This window comes from Mustelus asterias, chromosome 33 (assembly GCF_964213995.1).
Source record: "Mustelus asterias chromosome 33, sMusAst1.hap1.1, whole genome shotgun sequence".
NCBI lineage: Eukaryota > Metazoa > Chordata > Chondrichthyes > Carcharhiniformes > Triakidae > Mustelus > Mustelus asterias.
This window is the reverse complement of record NC_135833.1, coordinates 292,803-310,116: the sequence shown is the minus strand read 5'-3', so window position 1 is coordinate 310,116 and position 17,314 is coordinate 292,803. Positions and strand designations below refer to the sequence as shown.

At 49.6% G+C, this 17,314-nt stretch overlaps 1 protein-coding gene and 1 non-coding gene across 2 annotated transcripts in view; one reads left to right on the top strand and one right to left on the bottom strand.

Moving 5' to 3' along the window:
• Nucleotides 1-17,314, bottom strand: part of LOC144481803 (ADP-ribose glycohydrolase MACROD1-like) — a 1,226,842-nt gene that overhangs the window by 930,661 nt on the left and 278,867 nt on the right. The window lies entirely within an intron of this gene.
• Nucleotides 12,455-12,537, top strand: trnaa-ugc (transfer RNA alanine (anticodon UGC)). The gene has a single exon. It is a non-coding gene; the product is annotated as a tRNA-Ala (tRNA).

Below are 17,314 nucleotides of genomic sequence, written 5' to 3'. Positions count from 1 at the left end.
AGGCCCTTCGGCCCTCCAAGCCTGCAACGACCATGCTGCCCCTGACTGAACTAAAAACCCCCACCCTTCCAGGGAACATATCCCTCCATTCCCGTCCTATTCATATATTTGTCAAGACGCCCCTTAAAACTCACTATCGTATCCGCTTCCACTACCTCCCCCGGCAGCGAGTTCCAGGCACCCACCACCCTCTGTGTAAAAAACTTGCCTCGTACATCTCCTTTAAACCTTGCCCCTCGCACCTTAAACCTGTGCCCTCCTAGTAATTGACTCTTCCACCCTGGGGGAAAAAGCTTCTGACTATCCACTCTGTCCATGCCCCTCATAATCTTGTAGACTTCTATCAGGTCGCCCCCTCAACCTCCGTCGTTCCAGTGAGAACAAACCGAGTTTCTCCAACCTCTCCTCATAGCTAATGCCCTCCATACCAGGCAACATCCTGGTAAATCTTTTCTGTACCCTCTCCAAAGTCTCCATATCCTTCTGGTAGTGTGGCGACCAGAATTGAACACTATATTCCAAGTGAGGCCTAATTAAGGTTCTATAAAGCTGCAACACGACTTGCCAATTTTTAAACTCAATGCCCCAGAGTTATTGCCAAGTTATTTTTCTCCTGATGTACCAAGTGCGAGAGGTGATCTGTTCATCTGATTTCTTCGCGGTGTGATCCATTACTGGGGATTCTGGTGGTTTTCAGCTTTGCAATTTCTGTTTTGGTTCTACTGGCCTCCACGGTGGCACAGTGGTTAGCACTGCTGCCTCGCAGCGCCAGGGACCCAGGGCGGCACGGTGGCACAGTGGTTAGCACTGCTGCCTCACAGCGCCAGGGACCCGGGGCAGCACGGTGGCACAGTGGTTAGCACTGCTGCCTCGCAGCGCCAGGGACCCAGGGCGGCACGGTGGCACAGTGGTTAGCACTGCTGCCTCGCAGCGCCAGGGACCCGGGGCAGCACGGTGACACAGTGGGTTAGCACTGCTGCCTCACAGCGCCAGGGACCCGGGGCGGCACGGTGGCACAGTGGTTAGCACTGCTGCCTCACAGCGCCAGGGACCCAGAACAGGCACCCGAGTGTGGCGACTAGGGGATTTCCACAGTAACTTCAGTGCAGTGTTAATGTAAGCTGACTCGTGACACTAATAGATAAACTGCAAAGAAAACTTTAAGCCCCACAGCCCCAACTCCCACCCCAACACTCTGCTCTTGCATAGCCAAAACCTATCATAAAGTTTATTTACCAAGTGTCACAAGTAGGCTTACATGAACTCTGCAATGAAGTCACTGTGAAATTCCCCTAGTCGCCACACTCCCGTTCGGGTTACACTGAGGGAGAATTTAGCACCCGAACCCGCACGTCTTCCGGACTGTGGGAGGAAACCGGAGCACCCGGAGGGAAACCCACGCAGACACGGGGAGAACGTGCAAACTCCGCACAGACAGTGACCCCAAGCCGGGAATCGAACCCGGGTCCCTGGCACTGTGAGGCAGCAGCGCTAACCCACTGTGCCACCGTGCTGCCCCGGGTCCCTGGCTCTGTGAGGCAGCAGTGCTAACCCACTGTGCCACCGTGCTGCCCCGGATCCCTGGCGCTGTGAGGCAGCAGTGCTAACCCACTGTGCCACCGCGCCATACCATACGTCAACTGTTCAGTTTTGAAAGAGGCGATGTAAACTTTTAAAAGACCATCCGGAAACTTGTAACCTGTCAGTTAGCGGCCAAAACTGTTTGTTTCAATGAAGTTTCAATCTCCCTGGCAATTCTCACAGTAGGATGCTTTAATCGATGATTTTCCTATGGCATCACTTAACAACGAGCAAAGACAATGTTAAATGTTTATGAGGACAATGAGACACAGTGGACGGATAACGGGAAAGCGTTTTTGATTGATTTCTACAAAACCTAAGCCAGAAATACGACGACAGGGATTCTTTTGTGCAATATATGTGTGGTATACTTGAATGTATTTTGTTAATCCTCCAATGAATTGTTTGATTTTATTTATTATTGTCGCATTTATCAGCATGCAGTGAAAAGTATTGTTTCTTGCGCGCTACACAAACAAAGCATACCGTTCATAGAGAAGGAAAGGAGAGGGTGCAGAATGTAGTGTTACAGTCATAGCTAGGGTGTAGAGAAAGATCAACTTAGTGCGAGGTAGGTCCATTCAAAAGTCTGACAGCAGCAGGGAAGAAGCTGTTCTTGAGTCGTTCGGTACGTGACCTCTGACTTTTGTATCTTTTTCCCGACGGAAGAAGGTGGAAGAGAGAATGTCCGGGGTGCGTGGGGGTCCTTGATTATGCTGGCTGCTTTTCCCCGAGGCAGCGGGAAGTGTAGACAGAGTCAATGGATGGGAGGCTGGTTTGAGTGATGGATTGGGCTACATTCACGACCTTTTGTAGTTCCTTGCGGTCTTGGGCAGAGCAGGAGCCCCATACCAAGCTGTGATACAACCAGAAAGAATGCTTTCTATGGTGCGTCTGTAAAAGTTGGTGAGAGTCGTGGCTGACATGCCAAATTTTCTTCGTCTTCTGAGAAAGTAGAGGCGTTGGTGGGGCTTTCTTAACTATAGTGTCGGCGTGGGGGGGACCAGGACAGGTTGTTGGTGATCTGGACACCGAGGAAATTGAAGCTTTCAACCATTTCTACTTTGTCCCCGTTGATCTGATGTGGAGATGCCGGCGTTGGACTGGGGTGGGCACAGGAAGAAGTCTCACAACGCCAGGCTAAAGTCCAACAGGTTTATTTGGTAGCACAGGTTCTTCAGGTGAGTGAAGGAGTAACACTCCGAAAGCTTGTGCTACCAAATAAACCCGTTGGACTTTAACCTGGCGTTGTGAGACTTCTTACCCCGTTGATGTAGACCGGGGCATTACAGGTTGTCACAGGTATCACTGAGGCTGTTCTTTTGGCTTTTTTTCAGCTCCCTACGGTACTGTCTCTCAGTGCCGCAAGTCACTCCTGCACTTCCTCAGGGAGCAGTAAATTAGCCAAGTTGGAGCTTTACTGGAATGAGTAAATAAAAATGGAGAACAGGGCAAGTTTGCAGTGTTCGATGTCGAAAGTTAAAAGCCGCTCGGAAGATTTACAACACCACTGCAGCACCAGTTAATGCATCTTCACAAGCGCTGTGCTTAAACTACCAAACATCAATATTTTGCTGTTTCAGTGTAATTTTTTTAATACGCTCCTGAAATGGGTGGCGTGCTGTATCGCAGGATTACACAGCTGTAATCTTCCCCTTTGCAATAGAATAGAATAGAATAGAATCCCTACAGTGCAGAAGGAGGCCATTCAGCCCATCGAGTCTGCACCGACCACAATCCCACCCAGGCCCTATCCCTATAACCCCATGCATTTACCCGAGCTCGTCCCCTGATACTAAGGGGCAATTTAGCATGGCCAATCCACCTAACCTGCGCATCTTTGGACACTAAAGGGCAATTTAGCATGGCCAATCCACCTACCCCGCACATCCTTGGACACTAAGGGGCAATTTAGCATGGCCAATCCACCTAACCTGCACATCTTTGGACACTAAGGGGCAATTTAGCATGGCCAATCCACCTAACCTGCACATCTTTGGACACTAAAGGGCAATTTAGCATGGCCAATCCAACTAACCCGCACATCATCGGACACTAAGGGACAATTTAGCATGGCCAATCCACCTACCCCGCACATCCTTGGACACTAAGGGGCAATTTAGCATGGCCAATCCACCTACCCCGCACATCCTTGGACACTAAGGGGCAATTTAGCATGGCCAATCCACCTAACCTGCACATCTTTGGACACTAAGGGGCAATTTAGCATGGCCAATCCACCTAACCTGCACATCTTTGGACACTAAAGGGCAATTTAGCATGGCCAATCCACCAAACCTGCACATCTTTGGACACTAAAGGGCAATTTAGCATGGCCAATCCACCCAACCCGCACATCTTTGGACACTAAGGGGCAATTTAGCATGGCCAATCCACCTAACCTGCACATCTTTGGACACTAAGGGGCAATTTAGCATGGCCAATCCACCTAACGTGCACATCTTTGGACACTAAGGGGCAATTTAGCATGGTCAATCCACCTAACCAGCACGTCTTTGGACACTAAGGGGCAATTTAGCATGGCCAATCCACCTAGCCTGCACATCGTTGGACATTAAGGGGCAAGGATAGCGTCAGGGACCCGGGTTCGATTCCCGGCTTGGGTCACTGTCTGTGTGGAGTTAGCACATTCTCCCCATGTCTGCGTGGGTTTCCTCCGGGTGCTCCAGTTTCGTCCCACAGTCCAAAGATGAGCGGGTTAGGTGGATTGGCCGTGTTAAATTGCCCCTTAGTGTCGGGGGACCAGCTAGAGTAAATGCATGGGGTTATGGTTATCGGGTCTGGGTGGGATTGTGGTCGGCACAGACTCAATGGGCCAAATGACCTCCTTCTGCACTGTAGGAATTTATGATTCTATCAGTCAGGGCATAGAGTAAAAAAATTGGCAAGTCATGTTGCAGCTGTATAGAACTTAGGCCTCATTTGAAATATTGCACAGAGTTCTGGTCGCCACACTACCAGAAGGACGTGGAGGCTTTGGAGGGAGTACAGAGAAGGTTTCAGGGATGTTGCCTGGTATGGAGGGTATTAGCTATAAGGTGAGATTTGATTTGATTTATTATTATCACATGTATTGGGATACAGTGAAAAGTATTGTTTCTTGCACGCTATACAGACAAAGCATACCGTTCATAGAGAAGGAAAGGAGAGAGTGCAGAATGTAGTGTTACAGTCATAGCTAGGGTGTAGAGAAAGATCAACTTAATGCGAGGTAGGTCCATTCAAAAGTCTGACAGCAGCAGGGAAGAAGCTGTTCTTGAGTCGGACGGTACGTAACCTCAGACTTTTGTATCTTTTTCCCGACGGAAGAAGGTGGAAGAGAGAATGCCCGGGGGTGCGTGGGGGTCCTTGATTATGCCGGCTGCTTTTCCCCCGAGGCAGCGGGAAATGTAGACAGAGTCAATGGATGGGAGGCTGGTTTGCGTGATGGACTGGGCTTCACTCATGGGTAGCACAGTGGTTAGCACTGCTGCTTCACAGCTCCAGGGTCCCGGGTTCGATTCCCGGCTCGGGTCACTGTCTGTGTGGAGTTTGCACATTCTCCTCGTGTCTGCGTGGGTTTCCTCCGGGTGCTCCAGTTTCCTCCCACAGTCCAAAGATGTGCAGGTTAGGTTGATTGGCCAGGTTAAAAATTGCCCCTTAGAGTCCTGGGATGCGTAGGTTAGAGGGATTAGTGGGTAAATATGTGGGGGTAGGGCCTGGGTGGGATTGTGGTCGGTGCAGACTTGATGGGCTGAATGGCCTCCTTCTGCACTGTAGGGTTTCTATGATTTCTATGATTTCTTTGTAATCTCTTGCGGTCTTGAGCAGAGCAGGAGCCACATCAAGTTGTGATACAACCAGAAAGAATGCTTTCTATGGTGCATCTGTAGAAATTGGTGAGAGTCGTAGCGGACATGCCGAATTTCCTTCGTCGTTTGAGAGAGTAGAGGCGTTGGTGGGGCTTTGGACAGGCTTGGTTTGTGTCCACTTGAACACTGGAGTCTGATGGGCGATCTGATAGAAGTTTACAAAATTATGAGAGGCATGGATAGTCGGAGACTTTTTCCCAGGGTGGTAATGTCAATTACTGGGGTATGTGGGTTTAAGGTGAGGGGGGGAAAAGTTTAAAGGAGATGTGAGAGGCGAGTGTTTTTACACAGAGGGTAGTAATTGCCTGGAGCACGCTGCCAGAGGAGGTGGTAGAAGCAGATACAATAGCAACGCTTAAGAGGCATCTTGACAGATACCTGAATAGGTTGGGTATAGAGGGATACGGACCGCGCAGAGGCAAAAGGTCTTGAGTTTAGGAAGGCATCATGTGTCAGCACAGGTTTGGTGGGCCGAAGGGCCTGTTCCTGTGCTATATCCTTTTTATTTTGTTCTTTGCTTTCTAATGGCCTGTTCCTGCAGTCTGGGCAAAAGTGCTGAAGCGTGGAGGTCTATTCTTTCATTCCTAACAGTTTTTAGAGTGACACTTAAATCCTTCCCATTCCTTTCAAGTTAATTTACACTCAGCTATCTGCACCCTGCACCATCCCTGGATCTGTGACTGACCAATTGCACAGAATCCACTTCATAGCCAAAAGCGAAACTGCTGGAAAACCTCAGCAGATCTGGCAGCATCTGTAAGGAGCTAAAAGGGCTAGCATTCCGAGTCCAGATGACCCTTTGTCGAAGCTGATATTGGTAGGTGGTCTATTGCCAGAAATGGAGACCAGAAAGGTCAAGGAAGGGAAGGGAAGAGTTTGAGATGGTGAAGCCAATGGAGGGGTGGAAACTGGAAGTGAAGTTGATGAATGTTTCCAGGTCCGGACGAGAGCATGAAGCGGCGCCAAAATAGTCATCGATGTACCCGGTAAAGGAGTTGTGGGAGGGGGCCTCCTACAGGAGGCCTGGAACAAGGAATGTTCCACACACCCCCATGAAAAGACAAGCATAGCCCGGATCCATGCGGGGACCCATTCCTAGTCCTTTAATTTGGAGAAAGTGGGATGACTCAAAGGAGAAGTTGTTGAGAGATAGAATGAGTTCAGCCAGGTGGAGGAGAGTGGTGGTGGATGGGAATTGTCCAAGCCTCTTTTCCAGAAAGAAGTGAGGAGCTCTCAGGCCGTCCTGGTGCAGGATGGAGAGAGATTGCACATCCATGGTGAATAGGAGGCGGTTAGGGCCTGCGAACTGGAAGCTGTCAATATGACGCAGGGCATCAGAGGAATCCCGGATGTAGTGATATCGGTCGATAGTTTATCGCCAGCAATGGAGATGGAAAGGTCAAGGAAGGGAAGGGAAGTGTCTGTGATGGACCAGGTGATGGAGGGGTGGAGAGGTGGAAACGAAGTTGATGAGGTACGGACGACAGCATGAAGCGGCTCCCAAATAGTCATCGATGTACCAGCAAAGGAGTTGTACGAGGGGACAAAAACACAAAAAAAGAGAGAACAAAGAACAGTACAGCACAGGAAACAGGCCCTTCGGCCCTCCAAGCCTGTGCCGCTCATTGGTCCAACTGGACCATTTGTTTGTATCCCTCCATTCCCAGGCTGCTCATGTGACTATCCAGGTAAGTCTTAAACGATGCCAGCGTGCCTGCCTCCACCACCCTGGGTAGGCCTGGAACAAGGAATGTTCCACATACCCCATAAAAAGATAAGTGTAGCTCGGGTTCCACGTGAGTACCACTTTTATCCACTTCACAGCAGTGTGGTGGGATCAGCACGTTTTTAATCATTCGGATCTAATCTATATCAGGACGCGAACGTTACAGCCACAAATTAAGACTAAGAGTGATACGGAAATCCTGGTCGATTTGCTCCAAACAAAATCACAATCTTAAGCAACGTTTCTCATTGACGTGTTGCTGACAGAGGGCCTCCAGAATATTTTTTAAAATTTATTTGTCACAAGTAGGCTTCCATTAACACCGCAATGGAGTTACTGTGAAAATCCCCTAGTCGCCACACTCCTGTTCGGGTTACACCGAGGGAGAATTTAGCACCTAACCAGCACATCTTTCGGACTGTGGGAGGAAACCGGAGCACCCGGAGGAAACCCGCACAGACACAGGGGGAGAACATGCAACACAGACAAGTGACCCATGCCTGGAATCGAACCCGGGTCCCTGGCGCTGTGAGGCAGCAGCACTAACCCACTGTGCCACCGTGCCGCCAATGATGGTTTCCTGGTCACCATTAGACTAGCTTTTAGTTCCAGCTTTTAAAGTTTATTTATTAGTGTCACTAGTAAGGCTTACATTAACACCACAATGAGGTTACTGTGAAAATCTCCGAGTGGCCACACTCCGGCAACTGTTCGGGGACACTGAGGGAGAATTTAGTAAGAAGTTTAACAACACCAGGTTAAAGTCCAACAGGTTTATTTGGTAGCAAAAGCCACACGAGCTTTCGGAGCTGCAAGCCCCTTCTTCAGGTGAGTGGGAATTCTGCAAAGATGGTTTGGTTAAACTGCTGACTCGATTCTCTGAGTCCCTCTGGTCTGTCGTCATGAAGCTGAATCTCGATGGCAGCTTCTTCCTTCCTTCCTTCCATCTCAGGTCAGTCTTCTGGATGGTCAAGGTCGCCTCCCTCGTCGAGTCTTTGCTCCTGTGTGTCTGAAATGTGTCCCTTCATCCCCCTGCCTGCTTGCCTTTCCAGAAGCTTCTCTGGCTTCCGGCCAATGAGGTCCCAGGAAGTGGTTGCAATACCCAGTGGGTTTCTTGATGTCTGTGGAGAATTTAGCACAGCCCAATGTGTTAGAATGTAACCGGTGATAACTTTGTCTTGGATGTAATGTGACCAAATGGTCACAAGCTGTAAGGGTCAGCTGACCCAGTAAACCATGGAACCAATGACAGAACAATGTGATGAGAGGCACGGACAGAGAGGATAGTCAGAAGCTTTTTCCCAGGGTGGAAAGGTTTAAGGTGCGAGGGGCAAGGTTTAAAGGAGGTGTACGAGGCAGATTTTTTACACAGAGGGTGGTGGGTGCCTGGAACTCGTTGCCGGGGGAGGTAGTGGAAGCGGATACGGTAGTGACTTTTAAGGGGCGTCTTGACAAGTACATGAATAGGATGGGAATGGAGGGAGATGGTCCCCGGAAGGGTAGGGGGTTTCAGTTCAGTCGGGCAGCATGGTCGGTGCAGGCTTGGAGGGGCCGAAGGGCCTGTTCCTGTGCTGTAATATTCGTTGTTCTTCTGACCAGCTGACTCACTGTTGGGAATTGTGGGGAGTGGCTCAAGTTTAGAGTAATGAAATTTCTTTATTAAACCCTTTCTTTGATTTATAAATTGGAGTAAGTTTTGTTACATGATTATCGTCTGCATTTGAAGAATTCCTTCTGAAGAAATACAACCAGCACGTCTTTCCGGACTGTGGGAGGAAACCGGAGCACCCGGAGGAAACCCACGCAGACACGGGGGGAGAACGTGCAGACTCCGCACAGACAGTGACCCAAGCCGGGGAATCGAACCCGGGTCCCTGGCGCTGTGAGGCAGCAGTGCTAACCCACTGTGCCACCGTGCTGCCCCCATAATGCAGAATGATGCAGTATGCCGCATTGTGAAGTGATTGTGTGTAGATCTGAGCTCCTGGCTTCAATCAAGGTCAGTCGGTTAAGTAAAGGTTTCCAGCTGGAAGGGAAATAAAAAGATCGTGGATCGATGGCTTCTGGCTAGCAGGGCTCATTGACTTACTGGGGACACAGGTTCACTTGGCCTGATGTGAGATTCAGTGACATTGTTCCCCGTGCAGTGTGAATTTCTCATTTCCCCCTGCTCCATCACACAGAGCGGAGAATGACAATGTGAATTTACAAATTCGCCCTACTATGGGTGGCACAGTGGGTTAGCACTGCTGCCTCACAGCGCCAGGGACCCGGGTTCGATTCCCCGGCTTGGGTCACTGTCTGTGTGGAGTCTGCACATTCTCCCCGTGTCTGCGTGGGTTTCCTCCGGGTGCTCCGGTTTCCTCCCACACTCCAAAAGACGTGCAGGTTAGGGTGCATTGACCCGAACAGGCGCCGGAGTGTGGCGACTAGGGGGAATTTCACAGTAACTTCATTGCAGTGTTAATGTAAGCCTTACTTGTGACTAATAAATGAACTTTACTTTACAAATAGGAGAGAGGTTTCATGAGCTTACCACGACTCCGCGACACTCTGAAGTGGGCAGCACGGTGGCACAGTGGGTTAGCACTGCTGCCTCACAGCGCCAGGGACCCGGGTTCACACAGTGGGTTAGCACTGCTGTCTCACAGTGCCCAGGGACCCGGGTTCACACAGTGGGTTAGCACTGCTGCCTCACAGCGCCAGGGACCCGGGTTCACACAGTGGGTTAGCACTGCTGCCTCACAGCGCCAGGGACCCGGGTTCGATTCCCGGCTTGGGTCACTGTCTGTGCGGAGTCTGCATGTTCTCCCCCCGTGTCTGCGTGGGTTTCCTCCGGGTGCTCCGGTTTCCTCCCACAGTCCGAAAGACGTGCTGGTTAGGGGTGCGTTGACCCGAACAGGCGCCGGAGTGTGGCAACTCGGGGAATTTCACAGTAACTTCATTGCACAAGCTTTACTTGTAACTAATAAATAAACTTTAACTTTAAAACTTTACTAAACAACTTGAAATGCAAAAAGCCACTTTCAGCCTATTAATACAATGATATTTAGCTCGCCTGGGCTACTCCATTTTCTTGCCGCTGTGATGTACAAAATAAAGTTTATTAGTCACAAGTAAGGCTTACATTAACACTGCAATGAAGTTACTGTGAAATACCAGGGATTCTGAGTGCGGCACTAAAGGAACGCTGCAGTCTCAGCGGTGTCACCATCATATCAACTGAACCAAGAGTCTGTCAGCACAGTTTAAAGATAATGGCATCTTGGCCAACATTCCGCCCTCAAATTCACTGCATTATTTTCCCGCAAGACAGAGCATGCACTCCCAATAAGTAGTTCATTGTTGCAAAGCACCTGAGAAGCCCCGAGGACATGATGATGTTCGACATCACAGAACCCCTACAGCGCAGAAGGGACCATCGGGTCTGCACTGACTCTCTGACAGACTATCTTAACTATGGATCCTCTCTCCCGCTATATCCCCGTAGCCCCACACATTTCCCACAGTTAACCTATCTAACTACACATCTTTGGACACTAAGGGGCAATTTAGCATGGCCAATCCACCTAACCCACACATCTTTGGACACTAAGGGGCAATTTAGCATGGCCAATCCACCTAACCCACACATCTTTGGACACTGAGGGGCAATTTAGCATGGCCAATCCACCTAACCTACACATCTTTGGGCACTAAAGGGCAATTTAGCATGGCCAATCCACCTAACCTACACATCTTTGGGCACTAAAGGGCAATTTAGCACGGCCAATCCACCTAACCCACACATCTTTGGACACTGAGGGGCAATTTAGCATGGCCAATCCACCTAACCTACACATCTTTGGGCACTAAAGGGCAATTTAGCACGGCCAATCCACCTAACCCACACACCTTTGGACACTAAGGGGTAATTTAGCATGGCCAATCCACCTAACCTGCACATCTTTGGACACTAAGGGGCAATTTAGCATGGCCAATCCACCTAACCTGCACATCTTTGGACACTAAGGGGCAATTTAGCATGGCCAATCCACCTAACCGGCATGTCGTTCAGACTATGTGAGGAAACCGGAGCACCCAGAGGAAACCTGGGGAGAACGTGCTGACTCCACACAGACAGTCACCAAAGGCCAGAGTTGAACCCGGGTCCCTGGCGCTGTGAGGCAGCAGTGCTAGCCATTGTGCCACCGTGCCGCCCTATACAAAATCAACTTCTTTCTTTCCATCAGTCAAAATTATGTTACGAAAACCTAGTAATGATGATTGATTTCAATTGATGAGTGCTTGACATGTTCAGGTGACACCCATCGGGTCTGCTCCGACCACTATCCCACCCAGGCCTTATCCCCGTAACCCCATACACTTACCCTAACTAGTCCCCTGACACTAAGGGGCAATTTAACATGGCCAATCCACCTAACCCACACATCTTTGGACACTAAGGGGCAATTTAACATGGCCAATCCACCTAACCTGCACATCTTTGGACACTAAGGGGCAATTTAGCATGGCCAATGCACCTAACCTGCACATCTTTGGACACTAAGAGACTATTTAGTATGGCCAATCCACCTAACCTACACATCTTTGGACACTAAGAGACTATTTAGTATGGCCAATCCACCTAACCTACACATCTTTGGACACTAAGGGGCAATTTAGCATGGCCGATCCACCTAACCTACACATCTTTGGACACTAAGGGGCAATTTAGCATGGCCAATCCATCTAACCTGCACATCTTTGGACACTAAGAGACTATTTAGCATGGCCAATCCACCTAACCTACACATCTTGGGATAATAATTTCACTGAAATAGAAGCAAAAGCAAACATACTACGGATGCTGGAAATCTAAAGTATAAACAGGAAATGCCAGGTTAACTCAGCAGTTTCAGATTCTGCAGAAGGAGAAACATGGTTAATATCCCGAGTCTTTATGCCCAAGATCAAGGAAATCGAAACCGTGTTTTTCTTTTCCAGAGACCTGCTTTTGATCTGATATGAATTATTATTGTCACATGTATTGGGAAACAGTGAAAAGTATTGTTTCTCGCGCGCTATACAGACAAAGCATACCGTTCATAGAGGAGGAAAGGAGAGAGTGCAGAATGTAGTGTTACAGTCATAGCTAGGGTGTAGAGAAAGACCAACTTAGTGCGAGGTAGGTCCATTCAAAGGTCTGAAGGCAGCAGGGAAGAAGCTGTTTATGCTGACTTCAGCCAGGTTAATGAGGTTGGCTTGCTCGAGTATGAACTACCTGATGGTTACAGCTGCTGTGGCCAAGTGGTTAAGGTGTTGGACTTGCAATCCAATGGGGATTCCCCGCGCAGCTTCGAGCCCCTGCTCGCAGCGCCTGTGATTGAACCTGTTCATTCTCTTTCACAAAAAGAGGTACCTGATGAGTCTTAACTGATGGTTAAATCAGGGAGCCTCGTGCTCCCTTGTTTAAAGCAGGTGTGTCAGACTCTCAGCCTGCATTCAGCAGGCAGCAACTGGAGAGCTGGCTGTGTACAGATGTGTGGTGTAAATAAAGTAACTTGGCGACGGGACTTTCGCCTCCGTGGAGTTATTACACTGTTCTTGAGTCGGGAGGTGCGTGACCTCAGACTTTTGTATCTTCTTCCCCGGCGGAAGAAGGTGGAAGAGAGAATGTCCGGGGTGGCGTGGGGGTCCTTGATTATGCTGGCTGCTTTTCCCCCGAGGCAGCGGGAAGCGTAGACGGAGTCAATGGATGGGAGGCTGGTTTCTGAGCTAATCTGGCATTCATATTGTTGTTGATAATTTCACTTGTCTGCGATCATGTTGGGCTGGACTTTGGGGAAAGAGCTGCTATAAAACTGTGTGACTTTTGACTACTTGGATTAGTGCACTGTTCGAAAATCTTCGTGAGAATAATGTTGGCTCAGATCTGGGTCTCAACCAAGCCTCCGCTCTACAGCACATGTAACTCATAGAACATAGAACATAGAACAGTACAGCACAGAACAGGCCCTTCGGCCCACGATGTTGTGCTGAGCTTTATCTGAAACCCAGATCAAGCTATTTCCTCCCTATCATCCCAAAGTACTCCATGTGCCTATCCAATAGCTTCTTAAATGTTCCTAAAGTGTCTGACTCCACTATCCCTGCAGGCAGTCCATTCCACACCCCAAGCACTCTCTGAGTAAAAAACCTACCTCGGACATCCTTCCTATATCTCCCTCCATGAACCCTATAGTTATGCCCCCTAGTTACCGCTCCATTCACCCGTGATAAATATTTGAAGCTCTGCTGGATGAAAACTGTTCAAATGCGATTATTTCTTTCTGTTTCAACATTCAGTAGGAGCAGTTCTTTGTGTGAAGTTTTTTAAAAAAAACAACTAGCGAACTGCCTAGGCTTCCAATCCGCCCCACCGTTAGAACAAAGAAAAGTATAGCACAGGAACAGGCCCTTTGGCCCTCCAAGCCTGCGCCGATCATTACATTAAGTAAGTTTATTTTTTAGTCCCAAATAGGCTTGTATTCACATTGAAGTTACTGTGAGAATCCCCCCTAGTCGCCCACACTCCGGCGCCTGTTCGGGTGACACTGAGGGAGAATTTAGCACCCTAACCAGCACGCCTTTCGGACTGTGGGAGGAAACCGGAGCACCCGGAGGAAACCCACGCAGACACGGGGAGAACGTGCAAACTCCACACAGACAGTGACCCAAGCTGGGAATCGAACCCGGGTCCCTGGTGCTGTGAATCAGCAGCGCTAACCCACTGTGCCACCGTGCCACCCATGATGATGGCAAACCTGCATTGATCATTACGTTAAGTAAGTATATTTGTTAGTCACAAGTAGGTTTGCATTCACAGTGAAGTTACTGTGAAAATCCCCTAGTTGCCACACTACCTGTTCGGTTTACACTGAGGGAGAATTTAGCATGGCCGATTCACCCTAACCAGCACATCTTTCGGAGTGTGGGAGGAAACCGGAGCACCCGGAGGAAACCCACGCAGACACGGGGAGAACGTGCAGACTCCGTACAGACAGTGACCCAAGCCGGGAATCGAACCCGGGTCCCTGGTGCTGTGAGGCAGCAGTGCTAACCACTGTGCCGATGCCCTAGCTAAACTAAAAAAAAACCCTCCTGCCCTTACTCGGTCCGTATCCCTCTATTCCCTCCCTCTTCATGTACCCATCCCGATGCCTCTTAAATGTTGCTAATGTGCCCGCTTCCACCACCTCCTCTGGCAGCGCGTTCCAGGCACCCACCACTCTCTGCGTGAAAAACATCCCCCGCACATCTCCCTTAAACTTTCCCCCCTCTCACCTTGAACCTGTGCCCCCCCCCCCGTGAAATTGACACTTCCACCCTGGGGGAAAAAGCCTCTGACTATCCACCCTGTCTACGCCTCTCATCATTCTGTAGACCAGGTCTCCCCTCAGCCTCCGTCTTTCCAGTGAAAACAATCCCAGTTTATCCAACCTCTCCTCATAGCCAACACCCTCCAGACCAGGCAACATCCTGGTAAACCTTCTTTGCACCCTCTCCAAAGCATCCACATTCATGGGGCGGCACGGTGGCACAGTGGTTAGCACTGCTGCCTCACAGTGCCAGGGACCTGGGTTCGATTCCCAGCTTGGGTCACTGTCTGTGTGGAGTTTGCACGTTCTCCCCGTATCCACGTGGGTTTCCTCCGGGTGCTCTGGCTTCCTCCCACAGTCTGAAAGACGTGCTTGTTAGGGTGCATTGACCTGAACAGGCACCGGAGTGTGGCAACTAGGGGAATTTCACAGTAACTTCATTGCAGTGTCAATGTAAGCCTTACTTGTGACGAATAAATGAACTTACTTACTTACATCCTACCAGTAGTGTGGTGACCAGAAATGCATGCAATATTCCAAATGCATCCTAACTAAAGTTTTATACAGCTCTAACATAACTTTTATACTCGACACTAAAGAAATGCAGGTTCTAGTTGCGTTAATTAGACCGTGTTTTAATGGCACAGTGGGTTAGCACTGCTGCCTCACAGCGCCAGGGACCCGGGTTCGATTCCCGGCTTGGGTCACTGTCTGTGTGGAAACAGCACGTTCTCCCCGTGTCTGCGTGGGTTTCCTCCGGGTGCTCCGGTTTCCTCCCACAGTCCAAAGGTGTGTAGGTTAGGTGGACTGGTCATGCTAAATTGGCCCTTAGTGTCCAAAGATGTGCAGGTTCGGTGGATTGGTCATGCTAAATTGTCCCTTAGTGTCCAAAGATGTGCAGGTTAGATGGATTGGCCATGCTAAATTTCCCCTTAGTGTCCAAAGGTGTGCAGGTTAGGTGGATTGGTCATGCTAAATTGCCCCTTAGTGTCCAAAGATGTGCAGGTTAGATGGATTGGCCATGCTAAATTGGCCCTTAGTGTCCAAAGATGTGTAGGTTAGGTGGATTGGCCATGCTAAATTGTCCCTTAGTGTCCAAAGATGTGCAGGGTAGGTGGATTGGCCATGTTAAATTGCCCCTTAGTCTCCAAAGATGTGCAGGTTAGGTGGATTGACCATGCTAAATTGTCCCTTAGTGTCCAAAGATGTGCGGGTTAGGTGGATTGGCCATGCTAAATTGCCCCTTAGTGTCCAAAGATGTGCGGGTTAGGTGGATTGGCCATGTTAAATTGGCCCTTAGTCTCCAAAGATGTGCGGGTTCGGTGGATTGACCATGCTAAATTGTCCCTTAGTGTCCAAAGATGTGCGGGTTAGGTGGATTGGCCATGCTAAATTGCCCCTTAGTGTCCAAAGATGTGCGGGTTAGGTGGATTGGCCATGCTAAATTGGCCCTTAGTGGACAAAGAAGTGCAGATTAGGTTGGTTGGCCATGTTAAATTGTCCCTTAGTGTCCAAAGATGTGGAGGTTAGGTGGATTGGCCATGCTAAATTGACTAGCTAGGGGGACTAGCTAGGGTAAATGTGTGGCGTTAAGGGAATAGGGCCTGGGTGGGATTGTGGCCGGTGCAGTCTCGATGGGCCGAAGGGCCTCCTTCTGCACTGTAGGGATTCTATGATTCAATGATTCTAACTAGGAACTCACATCAGAGTGAGGTAAAAGCCCGCCACCTGCGTGTGCTGCAGGGGCAAAGCCACCCAGGCCACAATTATTCCCTGGTACAACAATCATTCTCCTTCCCCGAGCAGGCGCTGATCTGTCCAGTCACGCTGACAATTTTTTGATGAAGTAATAATGTTCCTCTTTTTCCTGTTAATTAGTTCTTGATCAAACGGCTTGAGATGAATACCAACAATGTTCAACGTCTAGACAGACTCGCCGTACCGACACCCAGAGGATTAACCAAGCACAATTTCCATTATTGGCTCCCCTGCTGAGATTTATTGATCAGGGAGCAGAATTAACTGATATTCTGACCCAGCAAGAGAGGGATCTTTTGCGTGACACTTCAGTGTTCAAATAGCTCGAAACTGCCTCTCTAATTCCATCATTCTCCCTGGGCGTCAGAAGGGACAGGCTCGACGAGGTGTACAGCCGACTTTTATTCCTCCTGTTCCTATTTATGCAACTTGTGTTTTCATTTTTGTTGTCAAGAATTGGCAGCACGGTGGCGCAGTGGGTTAGCACTGCTGCCTCACAGCGCCAGGGACCCGGGTTCGATTCCCGGCTTGGGTCACTGTCTGTGTGGAGTTTGCACGTTCTCCCCCCCCCGTGTCTGCGTGGGTTAAGCTTTCTGTTGTTTATCTACCTATCTCTCCCCCAGCGGCATGGGTGGCACAGAGGCTAGCACTGCTGCCCCACACAGCGCCCGGGACCCGGGTTCGATTCCCGGCTTGGGTCACTGTCTGTGTGGAGTCTGCACGTTCTCCCCCCGTGTCTGCGTGGGTTTCCTCCGGGTGCTCCGGTTTCCTCCCACAGTCCAAAGACGTGCAGGTTAGGTGAATTGGCCGTGCTAAATTGCCCCTTAGTGTCAGGGGGACTAGCTAGGGTAAATATATGGGATTATGGGGATAGGGACTGGGTGGGATTGTGGTCGGTGCAGACTCGATGGTCTGAATGGCCTCCTTCTGCACTGTACAGTCCTATGGATTCTTTGATTATTATTTGAAAATTGATAGACGTAGATACTCAGTGAGAACTTGGTGTCCTCGTGCATCAGTCGCCGAAAGTAAAAGTT